A 14,311-nucleotide genomic window follows, 5' to 3' on the forward strand; every position below is an offset into this window, starting at 1 on the left:
GCGATAGCGCTACCAACTTTCCCACACTATATAAATTGTATGCGATAGCGCTACCAACTTTCCCACACTATATAAATTGTATGCGATAGCGCTACCAACTTTCCCACACTATATAAATTGCATGCGATAGCACTACCAACTTTCCCACACTATATAAATTGCATGCGATAGCACTACCAACTTTCCCACACTATATAAATTGTATGCGATAGCGCTACCAACTTTCCCACACTATATAAATTGTATGCGATAGCGCTACCAACTTTCCCACACTATATAAATTGTATGCAATAGCGCTACCAACTTTCCCACACTATATAAATTGTATGCGATAGCGCTACCACTTTCCCACACTATACAAATTGCATGCGATAGCGCTACCAACTTTCCCACACTATATAAATTGTATGTGATAGCGCTACCAACTTTCCCACACTATATAAATTGTATGCGATAGCGCTACCAACTTTCCCACACTATACAAATTGCATGCGATAGCGCTACCAACTTTCCCACACTATATAAATTGTATGCGATAGCGCTACCAACTTTCCCACACTATATAATTTGTATGCGATAGCGCTACCAACTTTCCCACACTATATAAATTGTATGTGATAGCGCTACCAACTTTCCCACACTATATAAATTGTATGCGATAGCGCTACCAACTTTCCCACACTATATAAATTGTATGTGATAGCGCTACCAACTTTCCCACACTATATAAAATGTATACGATAGCGCTACCAACTTTCCCACACTATATAAATTGTATGTGATAGCGCTACCAACTTTCCCACACTATATAAATTGTATGCGATAGCGCTACCAACTTTCCCACACTATATAAATTGTATGTGATAGCGCTACCAACTTTCCCACACTATATAAAATGTATGCGATAGCGCTACCAACTTTCCCACACTATATAACTTGTATGCGATAGCGCTACCAACTTTCCCACACTATACAAATTGTATGCGATAGCGCTACCAACTTTCCCATACTATATAAATTATATGTGATAGCGCTACCAACTTTCCCATACTATATAAATTGTATGCGATAGCGCTACCAACTTTCCCACACTATATAAATTGTATTCGATAGCGCTACCAACTTTCCCACACTATATAATTTGTATGCGATCGCGCTACCAACTTTCCCACATTATATAAATTGTATGTGATAGCGCTACCAACTTTCCCACACTATATAAATTGTATGCGATAGCGCTACCAACTTTCCCACACTATATAAATTGTATGTGATAGCGCTACCAACTTTCCCACACTATATAAAATGTATGCGATAGCGCTACCAACTATCCCACACTATATAATTTGTATGCGATAGCGCTACCAACTTTCCCACACTATACAAATTGTATGCGATAGCGCTACCAACTTTCCCATACTATACAAATTGCATGCGATAGCGCTACCAACTTTCCCACACTATATAAATTTTATGTGATAGCGCTACCAACTTTCCCACACTATATAAATTGTATGCGATAGCGCTACCAACTTTCCCGCACTATATAAATTGTATGCGATAGCGCTACCAACTTTCCCACACTATACAAATTGCATGCGATAGCACTACCAACTTTCCCACACTATATAAATTGTATGCGATAGCGCTACCAACTTTCCCACACTATATAAATTGTATGCGATAGCGCTACCAACTTTCCCACACTATATAAATTGTATGCGATAGCGCTACCAACTTTCCCACACTACACAAATTGCATGCGATAGCGCTACCAACTTTCCCACACTATATAAATTGTATGTGATAGCGCTACCAACTTTCCCACACTATATAAATTGTATGCGATAGCGCTACCAACTTTCCCACACTATATAAATTGTATGCGATAGCGCTACCAACTTTCCCACACTATATAAATTGCATGCGATAGCACTACCAACTTTCCCACACTATATAAAATGTATGCGATGGCGCTACCAACTTTCCCACACTATATAAATTGTATGCGATAGCGCTACCAACTTTCCCACACTATATAAATTGCATGTGATAGCACTACCAACTTTCCCACACTATATAAATTGTATGCGATAGCGCTACCAACTTTCCCACACTATATAAATTGTATGTGATAGCGCTACCAACTTTCCCACACTATATAAATTGTATACGATAGCGCTACCAACTTTCCCACACTATATAAATTGTATGTGATAGCGCTACCAACTTTCCCACACTATATAAATTGTATGCGATAGCGCTACCAACTTTCCCACACTATATAAATTGTATGCGATAGCGCTACCAACTTTCCCACACTATATAAATTGTATGTGATAGCGCTACCAACTTTCCCACACTATATAAAATGTATGCGATAGCGCTACCAACTATCCCACACTATATAATTTGTATGCGATAGCGCTACCAACTTTCCCACACTATACAAATTGTATGCGATAGCGCTACCAACTTTCCCATACTATACAAATTGCATGCGATAGCGCTACCAACTTTCCCACACTATATAAATTTTATGTGATAGCGCTACCAACTTTCCCACACTATATAAATTGTATGCGATAGCGCTACCAACTTTCCCGCACTATATAAATTGTATGCGATAGCGCTACCAACTTTCCCACACTATACAAATTGCATGCGATAGCACTACCAACTTTCCCACACTATATAAATTGTATGCGATAGCGCTACCAACTTTCCCACACTATATAAATTGTATGCGATAGCGCTACCAACTTTCCCACACTATATAAATTGTATGCGATAGCGCTACCAACTTTCCCACACTACACAAATTGCATGCGATAGCGCTACCAACTTTCCCACACTATATAAATTGTATGTGATAGCGCTACCAACTTTCCCACACTATATAAATTGTATGCGATAGCGCTACCAACTTTCCCACACTATATAAATTGTATGCGATAGCGCTACCAACTTTCCCACACTATATAAATTGCATGCGATAGCACTACCAACTTTCCCACACTATATAAAATGTATGCGATGGCGCTACCAACTTTCCCACACTATATAAATTGTATGCGATAGCGCTACCAACTTTCCCACACTATATAAATTGCATGTGATAGCACTACCAACTTTCCCACACTATATAAATTGTATGCGATAGCGCTACCAACTTTCCCACACTATATAAATTGTATGTGATAGCGCTACCAACTTTCCCACACTATATAAATTGTATACGATAGCGCTACCAACTTTCCCACACTATATAAATTGTATGTGATAGCGCTACCAACTTTCCCACACTATATAAATTGTATGCGATAGCGCTACCAACTTTCCCACACTATATAAATTGTATGTGATAGCGCTACCAACTTTCCCACACTATATAAAATGTATGCGATAGCGCTACCAACTTTCCCACACTATATAACTTGTATGCGATAGCGCTACCAACTTTCCCACACTATACAAATTGTATGCGATAGCGCTACCAACTTTCCCATACTATATAAATTATATGTGATAGCGCTACCAACTTTCCCATACTATATAAATTGTATGCGATAGCGCTACCAACTTTCCCACACTATATAAATTGTATGCGATAGCGCTACCAACTTTCCCACACTATATAATTTGTATGCGATAGCGCTACCAACTTTCCCACACTATATAAATTGTATCTGATAGCGCTACCAACTTCCCCACACTATATAAATTGTATGCGATAGCGCTACCAACTTTCCCACACTATATAAATTGTATGTGATAGCGCTACCAACTTTCCCACACTATATAAAATGTATGCGATAGCGCTACCAACTATCCCACACTATATAATTTGTATGCGATAGCGCTACCAACTTTCCCACACTATACAAATTGTATGCGATAGCGCTACCAACTTTCCCATACTATATAAATTATATGTGATAGCGCTACCAACTTTCCCATACTATATAAATAGTATGCGATAGCGCTACCAACTTTCCCACACTATATAAATTGTATGCGATAGCGCTACCAACTTTCCCACACTATATAAATTGTATGTGATAGCGCTACCAACTTTCCCACACTATATAAATTGTATACGATAGCGCTACCAACTTTCCCACACTATATAAAATGTATGCGATAGCGCTACCAACTTTCCCACACTATATAAATTGTATGCGATAGCGCTACCAACTTTCCCACACTATATAAATTGTATGCGATAGCGCTACCAACTTTCCCACACTATATAAATTGCATGCGATAGCGCTACCAACTTTCCCACACTATATAAATTGTATGCGATAGCGCTACCAACTTTCCCACACTATATAAATTGTATGCGATAGCGCTACCAACTTTCCCACACTATATAAATTGTATGCGATAGCGCTACCAACTTTCCCACACTATATAATTTGTATGCGATAGCGCTACCAACTTTCCCACACTATATAAATTGTATGTGATAGCGCTACCAACTTTCCCACACTATATAAATTGTATGCGATAGCGCTACCAACTTTCCCACACTATATAAATTGTATGTGATAGCGCTACCAACTTTCCCACACTATATAAAATGTATGCGATAGCGCTACCAACTAACCCACACTATATAATTTGTATGCGATAGCGCTACCAACTTTCCCACACTATACAAATTGTATGCGATAGCGCTACCAACTTTCCCATACTATACAAATTGCATGCGATGGCGCTACCAACTTTCCCACACTATATAAATTTTATGTGATAGCGCTACCAACTTTCCCACACTATATAAATTGTATGCGATAGCGCTACCAACTTTCCCGCACTATATAAATTGTATGCGATAGCGCTACCAACTTTCCCACACTATACAAATTGCATGCGATAGCACTACCAACTTTCCCACACTATATAAATTGTATGCGATAGCGCTACCAACTTTCCCACACTATATAAATTGTATGCGATAGCGCTACCAACTTTCCCACACTATATAAATTGTATGCGATAGCGCTACCAACTTTCCCACACTACACAAATTGCATGCGATAGCGCTACCAACTTTCCCACACTATATAAATTGTATGTGATAGCGCTACCAACTTTCCCACACTATATAAATTGTATGCGATAGCGCTACCAACTTTCCCACACTATATAAATTGTATGCGATAGCGCTACCAACTTTCCCACACTATATAAATTGCATGCGATAGCACTACCAACTTTCCCACACTATATAAAATGTATGCGATGGCGCTACCAACTTTCCCACACTATATAAATTGTATGCGATAGCGCTACCAACTTTCCCACACTATATAAATTGCATGTGATAGCTCTACCAACTTTCCCACACTATATAAATTGTATGCGATAGCGCTACCAACTTTCCCACACTATATAAATTGTATGTGATAGCGCTACCAACTTTCCCACACTATATAAATTGTATACGATAGCGCTACCAACTTTCCCACACTATATAAATTGTATGTGATAGCGCTACCAACTTTCCCACACTATATAAATTGTATGCGATAGCGCTACCAACTTTCCCACACTATATAAATTGTATGTGATAGCGCTACCAACTTTCCCACACTATATAAAATGTATGCGATAGCGCTACCAACTTTCCCACACTATATACCTTGTATGCGATAGCACTACCAACTTTCCCACACTATACAAATTGTATGCGATAGCGCTACCAACTTTCCCATACTATATAAATTATATGTGATAGCGCTACCAACTTTCCCATACTATATAAATTGTATGCGATAGCGCTACCAACTTTCCCACACTATATAAATTGTATGCGATAGCGCTACCAACTTTCCCACACTATATAATTTGTATGCGATAGCGCTACCAACTTTCCCACACTATATAAATTGTATCTGATAGCGCTACCAACTTCCCCACACTATATAAATTGTATGCGATAGCGCTACCAACTTTCCCACACTATATAAATTGTATGTGATAGCGCTACCAACTTTCCCACACTATATAAAATGTATGCGATAGCGCTACCAACTATCCCACACTATATAATTTGTATGCGATAGCGCTACCAACTTTCCCACACTATACAAATTGTATGCGATAGCGCTACCAACTTTCCCATACTATATAAATTATATGTGATAGCGCTACCAACTTTCCCATACTATATAAATTGTATGCGATAGCGCTACCAACTTTCCCACACTATATAAATTGTATGCGATAGCGCTACCAACTTTCCCACACTATATAAATTGTATGTGATAGCGCTACCAACTTTCCCACACTATATAAATTGTATACGATAGCGCTACCAACTTTCCCACACTATATAAAATGTATGCGATAGCGCTACCAACTTTCCCACACTATATAAATTGTATGCGATAGCGCTACCAACTTTCCCACACTATATAAATTGTATGCGATAGCGCTACCAACTTTCCCACACTATATAAATTGCATGCGATAGCGCTACCAACTTTCCCACACTATATAAATTGTATGCGATAGCGCTACCAACTTTCCCACACTATATAAATTGCATGCGATAGCACTACCAACTTTCCCACACTATATAAATTGTATGTGATAGCGCTACCAACTTTCCCACACTATATAAATTGCATGCGATAGCACTACCAACTTTCCCACACTATATAAATTGTATGTGATAGCGCTACCAACTTTCCCACACTATATAAATTGCATGCGATAGCACTACCAACTTTCCCACACTATATAAAATGTATGCGATGGCGCTACCAACTTTCCCACACTATATAAATTGTATGCGATAGCGCTACCAACTTTCCCACACTATATAAATTGCATGTGATAGCACTACCAACTTTCCCACACTATATAAATTGTATGCGATAGCGCTACCAACTTTCCCACACTATATAAATTGTATGTGATAGCGCTACCAACTTTCCCACACTATATAAATTGTATACGATAGCGCTACCAACTTTCCCACACTATATAAATTGTATGTGATAGCGCTACCAACTTTCCCACACTATATAAATTGTATGCGATAGCGCTACCAACTTTCCCACACTATATAAATTGTATGTGATAGCGCTACCAACTTTCCCACACTATATAAAATGTATGCGATAGCGCTACCAACTTTCCCACACTATATAACTTGTATGCGATAGCGCTACCAACTTTCCCACACTATACAAATTGTATGCGATAGCGCTACCAACTTTCCCATACTATATAAATTATATGTGATAGCGCTACCAACTTTCCCATACTATATAAATTGTATGCGATAGCGCTACCAACTTTCACACACTATATAAATTGTATGCGATAGCGCTACCAACTTTCCCACACTATATAATTTGTATGCGATAGCGCTACCAACTTTCCCACACTATATAAATTGTATCTGATAGCGCTACCAACTTCCCCACACTATATAAATTGTATGCGATAGCGCTACCAACTTTCCCACACTATATAAATTGTATGTGATAGCGCTACCAACTTTCCCACACTATATAAAATGTATGCGATAGCGCTACCAACTATCCCACACTATATAATTTGTATGCGATAGCGCTACCAACTTTCCCACACTATACAAATTGTATGCGATAGCGCTACCAACTTTCCCATACTATATAAATTATATGTGATAGCGCTACCAACTTTCCCATACTATATAAATTGTATGCGATAGCGCTACCAACTTTCCCACACTATATAAATTGTATGCGATAGCGCTACCAACTTTCCCACACTATATAAATTGTATGTGATAGCGCTACCAACTTTCCCACACTATATAAATTGTATACGATAGCGCTACCAACTTTCCCACACTATATAAAATGTATGCGATAGCGCTACCAACTTTCCCACACTATATAAATTGTATGCGATAGCGCTACCAACTTTCCCACACTATATAAATTGTATGCGATAGCGCTACCAACTTTCCCACACTATATAAATTGCATGCGATAGCGCTACCAACTTTCCCACACTATATAAATTGTATGCGATAGCGCTACCAACTTTCCCACACTATATAAATTGCATGCGATAGCACTACCAACTTTCCCACACTATATAAATTGTATGTGATAGCGCTACCAACTTTCCCACACTATATAAATTGCATGCGATAGCACTACCAACTTTCCCACACTATATAAATTGTATGTGATAGCGCTACCAACTTTCCCACACTATATAAATTGTATGCGATAGCGCTACCAACTTTCGCACACTATATAAATTGTATGCAAAAGCGCTACCAACTTTCCCATACTATATAAATTGTATGCGATAGCGCTACCAACTTTCCCACACTATATAAATTGTATGCGATAGCGCTACCAACTTTCCCACACTATATAAATTGTATGTGATAGCGCTACCAACTTTCCCACACTATATAAATTGTATACGATAGCGCTACCAACTTTCCCACACTATATAAAATGTATGCGATAGCGCTACCAACTTTCCCACACTATATAAATTGTATGCGATAGCGCTACCAACTTTCCCACACTATATAAATTGTATGCGATAGCGCTACCAACTTTCCCACACTATATAAATTGCATGCGATAGCGCTACCAACTTTCCCACACTATATAAATTGTATGCGATAGCGCTACCAACTTTCCCACACTATATAAATTGCATGCGATAGCACTACCAACTTTCCCACACTATATAAATTGTATGTGATAGCGCTACCAACTTTCCCACACTATATAAATTGCATGCGATAGCACTACCAACTTTCCCACACTATATAAATTGTATGTGATAGCGCTACCAACTTTCCCACACTATATAAATTGTATGCGATAGCGCTACCAACTTTCGCACACTATATAAATTGTATGCGATAGCGCTACCAACTTTCCCATACTATATAAATTGTATGCGATAGCGCTACCAACTTTCCCACACTATATAAATTGTATGCGATAGCGCTACCAACTTTCCCACACTATATAAATTGTATGTGATAGCGCTACCAACTTTCCCACACTATATAAATTGTATACGATAGCGCTACCAACTTTCCCACACTATATAAAATGTATGCGATAGCGCTACCAACTTTCCCACACTATATAAATTGTATGCGATAGCGCTACCAACTTTCCCACACTATATAAATTGTATGCGATAGCGCTACCAACTTTCCCACACTATATAAATTGTATGCGATAGCGCTACCAACTTTCCCACACTATATAAATTGTATGTGATAGCGCTACCAACTTTCCCACACTATATAAATTGTATACGATAGCGCTACCAACTTTCCCACACTATATAAAATGTATGCGATAGCGCTACCAACTTTCCCACACTATATAAATTGTATGCGATAGCGCTACCAACTTTCCCACACTATATAAATTGTATGCGATAGCGCTACCAACTTTCCCACACTATATAAATTGCATGCGATAGCGCTACCAACTTTCCCACACTATATAAATTGTATGCGATAGCGCTACCAACTTTCCCACACTATATAAATTGCATGCGATAGCACTACCAACTTTCCCACACTATATAAATTGTATGTGATAGCGCTACCAACTTTCCCACACTATATAAATTGCATGCGATAGCACTACCAACTTTCCCACACTATATAAATTGTATGTGATAGCGCTACCAACTTTCCCACACTATATAAATTGTATGCGATAGCGCTACCAACTTTCGCACACTATATAAATTGTATGCGATAGCGCTACCAACTTTCCCACACTACACAAATTGCATGCGATAGCGCTACCAACTTTCCCACACTATATAAATTGTATGTGATAGCGCTACCAACTTTCCCACACTATATAAATTGTATGCGATAGCGCTACCAACTTTCCCACACTATATAAATTGTATGCGATAGCGCTACCAACTTTCCCACACTATATAAATTGCATGCGATAGCACTACCAACTTTCCCACACTATATAAAATGTATGCGATGGCGCTACCAACTTTCCCACACTATATAAATTGTATGCAATAGCGCTACCAACTTTCCCACACTATATAAATTGTATGCGATAGCGCTACCAACTTTCCCACACTATACAAATTGCATGCGATAGCGCTACCAACTTTCCCACACTATATAAATTGTATGCGATAGCGCTACCAACTTTCCCATACTATATAAATTATATGTGATAGCGCTACCAACTTTCCCATACTATATAAATTGTATGCGATAGCGCTACCAACTTTCCCACACTATATAAATTGTATGCGATAGCGCTACCAACTTTCCCACACTATATAAATTGTATGTGATAGCGCTACCAACTTTCCCACACTATATAAATTGTATACGATAGCGCTACCAACTTTCCCACACTATATAAATTGTATGTGATAGCGCTACCAACTTTCCCACACTATATAAATTGTATGCGATAGCGCTACCAACTTTCCCACACTATATAAATTGTATGTGATAGCGCTACCAACTTTCCCACACTATATAAAATGTATGCGATGGCGCTACCAACTTTCCCACACTATATAAATTGTATGCAATAGCGCTACCAACTTTCCCACACTATATAGAATGTATGCGATAGCGCTACCAACTATCCCACACTATATAATTTGTATGCGATAGCGCTACCAACTTTCCCACACTATACAAATTGTATGCGATAGCGCTACCAACTTTCCCACACTATACAAATTGTATGCGATAGCGCTACCAACTTTCCCATACTATATAAATTGTATGCGATAGCGCTACCAACTTTCCCACACTATATAAATTGTATGCGATAGCGCTACCAACTTTCCCACACTATATAAATTGTATGTGATAGCGCTACCAACTTTCCCACACTATATAAATTGTATACGATAGCACTACCAACTTTCCCACACTATATAAAATGTATGCGATAGCGCTACCAACTTTCCCACACTATATAAATTGTATGCGATAGCGCTACCAACTTTCCCACACTATATAAATTGTATGCGATAGCGCTACCAACTTTCCCACACTATATAAATTGTATGCGATAGCGCTACCAACTTTCCCACACTATATAAATTGCATGCGATAGCGCTACCAACTTTCCCACACTATATAAATTGTATGCGATAGCGCTACCAACTTTCCCACACTATATAAATTGCATGCGATAGCACTACCAACTTTCCCACACTATATAAATTGTATGTGATAGCGCTACCAACTTTCCCACACTATATAAATTGCATGCGATAGCACTACCAACTTTCCCACACTATATAAATTGTATGTGATAGCGCTACCAACTTTCCCACACTATATAAATTGTATGCGATAGCGCTACCAACTTTCGCACACTATATAAATTGTATGCAAAAGCGCTACCAACTTTCCCATACTATATAAATTGTATGCGATAGCGCTACCAACTTTCCCACACTATATAAATTGTATGCGATAGCGCTACCAACTTTCCCACACTATATAAATTGTATGTGATAGCGCTACCAACTTTCCCACACTATATAAATTGTATACGATAGCGCTACCAACTTTCCCACACTATATAAAATGTATGCGATAGCGCTACCAACTTTCCCACACTATATAAATTGTATGCGATAGCGCTACCAACTTTCCCACACTATATAAATTGTATGCGATAGCGCTACCAACTTTCCCACACTATATAAATTGCATGCGATAGCGCTACCAACTTTCCCACACTATATAAATTGTATGCGATAGCGCTACCAACTTTCCCACACTATATAAATTGCATGCGATAGCACTACCAACTTTCCCACACTATATAAATTGTATGTGATAGCGCTACCAACTTTCCCACACTATATAAATTGCATGCGATAGCACTACCAACTTTCCCACACTATATAAATTGTATGTGATAGCGCTACCAACTTTCCCACACTATATAAATTGTATGCGATAGCGCTACCAACTTTCGCACACTATATAAATTGTATGCGATAGCGCTACCAACTTTCCCATACTATATAAATTGTATGCGATAGCGCTACCAACTTTCCCACACTATATAAATTGTATGCGATAGCGCTACCAACTTTCCCACACTATATAAATTGTATGTGATAGCGCTACCAACTTTCCCACACTATATAAATTGTATACGATAGCGCTACCAACTTTCCCACACTATATAAAATGTATGCGATAGCGCTACCAACTTTCCCACACTATATAAATTGTATGCGATAGCGCTACCAACTTTCCCACACTATATAAATTGTATGCGATAGCGCTACCAACTTTCCCACACTATATAAATTGTATGCGATAGCGCTACCAACTTTCCCACACTATATAAATTGTATGTGATAGCGCTACCAACTTTCCCACACTATATAAATTGTATACGATAGCGCTACCAACTTTCCCACACTATATAAAATGTATGCGATAGCGCTACCAACTTTCCCACACTATATAAATTGTATGCGATAGCGCTACCAACTTTCCCACACTATATAAATTGTATGCGATAGCGCTACCAACTTTCCCACACTATATAAATTGCATGCGATAGCGCTACCAACTTTCCCACACTATATAAATTGTATGCGATAGCGCTACCAACTTTCCCACACTATATAAATTGCATGCGATAGCACTACCAACTTTCCCACACTATATAAATTGTATGTGATAGCGCTACCAACTTTCCCACACTATATAAATTGCATGCGATAGCACTACCAACTTTCCCACACTATATAAATTGTATGTGATAGCGCTACCAACTTTCCCACACTATATAAATTGTATGCGATAGCGCTACCAACTTTCGCACACTATATAAATTGTATGCGATAGCGCTACCAACTTTCCCACACTACACAAATTGCATGCGATAGCGCTACCAACTTTCCCACACTATATAAATTGTATGTGATAGCGCTACCAACTTTCCCACACTATATAAATTGTATGCGATAGCGCTACCAACTTTCCCACACTATATAAATTGTATGCGATAGCGCTACCAACTTTCCCACACTATATAAATTGCATGCGATAGCACTACCAACTTTCCCACACTATATAAAATGTATGCGATGGCGCTACCAACTTTCCCACACTATATAAATTGTATGCAATAGCGCTACCAACTTTCCCACACTATATAAATTGTATGCGATAGCGCTACCAACTTTCCCACACTATACAAATTGCATGCGATAGCGCTACCAACTTTCCCACACTATATAAATTGTATGCGATAGCGCTACCAACTTTCCCATACTATATAAATTATATGTGATAGCGCTACCAACTTTCCCATACTATATAAATTGTATGCGATAGCGCTACCAACTTTCCCACACTATATAAATTGTATGCGATAGCGCTACCAACTTTCCCACACTATATAAATTGTATGTGATAGCGCTACCAACTTTCCCACACTATATAAATTGTATGCGATAGCGCTACCAACTTTCGCACACTATATAAATTGTATGCAAAAGCGCTACCAACTTTCCCATACTATATAAATTGTATGCGATAGCGCTACCAACTTTCCCACACTATATAAATTGTATGCGATAGCGCTACCAACTTTCCCACACTATATAAATTGTATGTGATAGCGCTACCAACTTTCCCACACTATATAAATTGTATACGATAGCGCTACCAACTTTCCCACACTATATAAAATGTATGCGATAGCGCTACCAACTTTCCCACACTATATAAATTGTATGCGATAGCGCTACCAACTTTCCCACACTATATAAATTGTATGCGATAGCGCTACCAACTTTCCCACACTATATAAATTGCATGCGATAGCGCTACCAACTTTCCCACACTATATAAATTGTATGCGATAGCGCTACCAACTTTCCCACACTATATAAATTGCATGCGATAGCACTACCAACTTTCCCACACTATATAAATTGTATGTGATAGCGCTACCAACTTTCCCACACTATATAAATTGCATGCGATAGCACTACCAACTTTCCCACACTATATAAATTGTATGTGATAGCGCTACCAACTTTCCCACACTATATAAATTGTATGCGATAGCGCTACCAACTTTCGCACACTATATAAATTGTATGCGATAGCGCTACCAACTTTCCCATACTATATAAATTGTATGCGATAGCGCTACCAACTTTCCCACACTATATAAATTGTATGCGATAGCGCTACCAACTTTCCCACACTATATAAATTGTATGTGATAGCGCTACCAACTTTCCCACACTATATAAATTGTATACG

General features: G+C 38.5%; 1 protein-coding gene across 8 annotated transcripts in view; it reads right to left on the reverse strand.

The window, feature by feature from the left end:
- The window catches only part of LOC138760509 (echinoderm microtubule-associated protein-like 4), a 348,904-nt gene that overhangs the window by 223,931 nt on the left and 110,662 nt on the right, over positions 1-14,311 (reverse strand). The window lies entirely within an intron of this gene.

This window comes from Narcine bancroftii, chromosome 4, assembly GCF_036971445.1.
Source record: "Narcine bancroftii isolate sNarBan1 chromosome 4, sNarBan1.hap1, whole genome shotgun sequence".
Classification (NCBI taxonomy): domain Eukaryota; kingdom Metazoa; phylum Chordata; class Chondrichthyes; order Torpediniformes; family Narcinidae; genus Narcine; species Narcine bancroftii.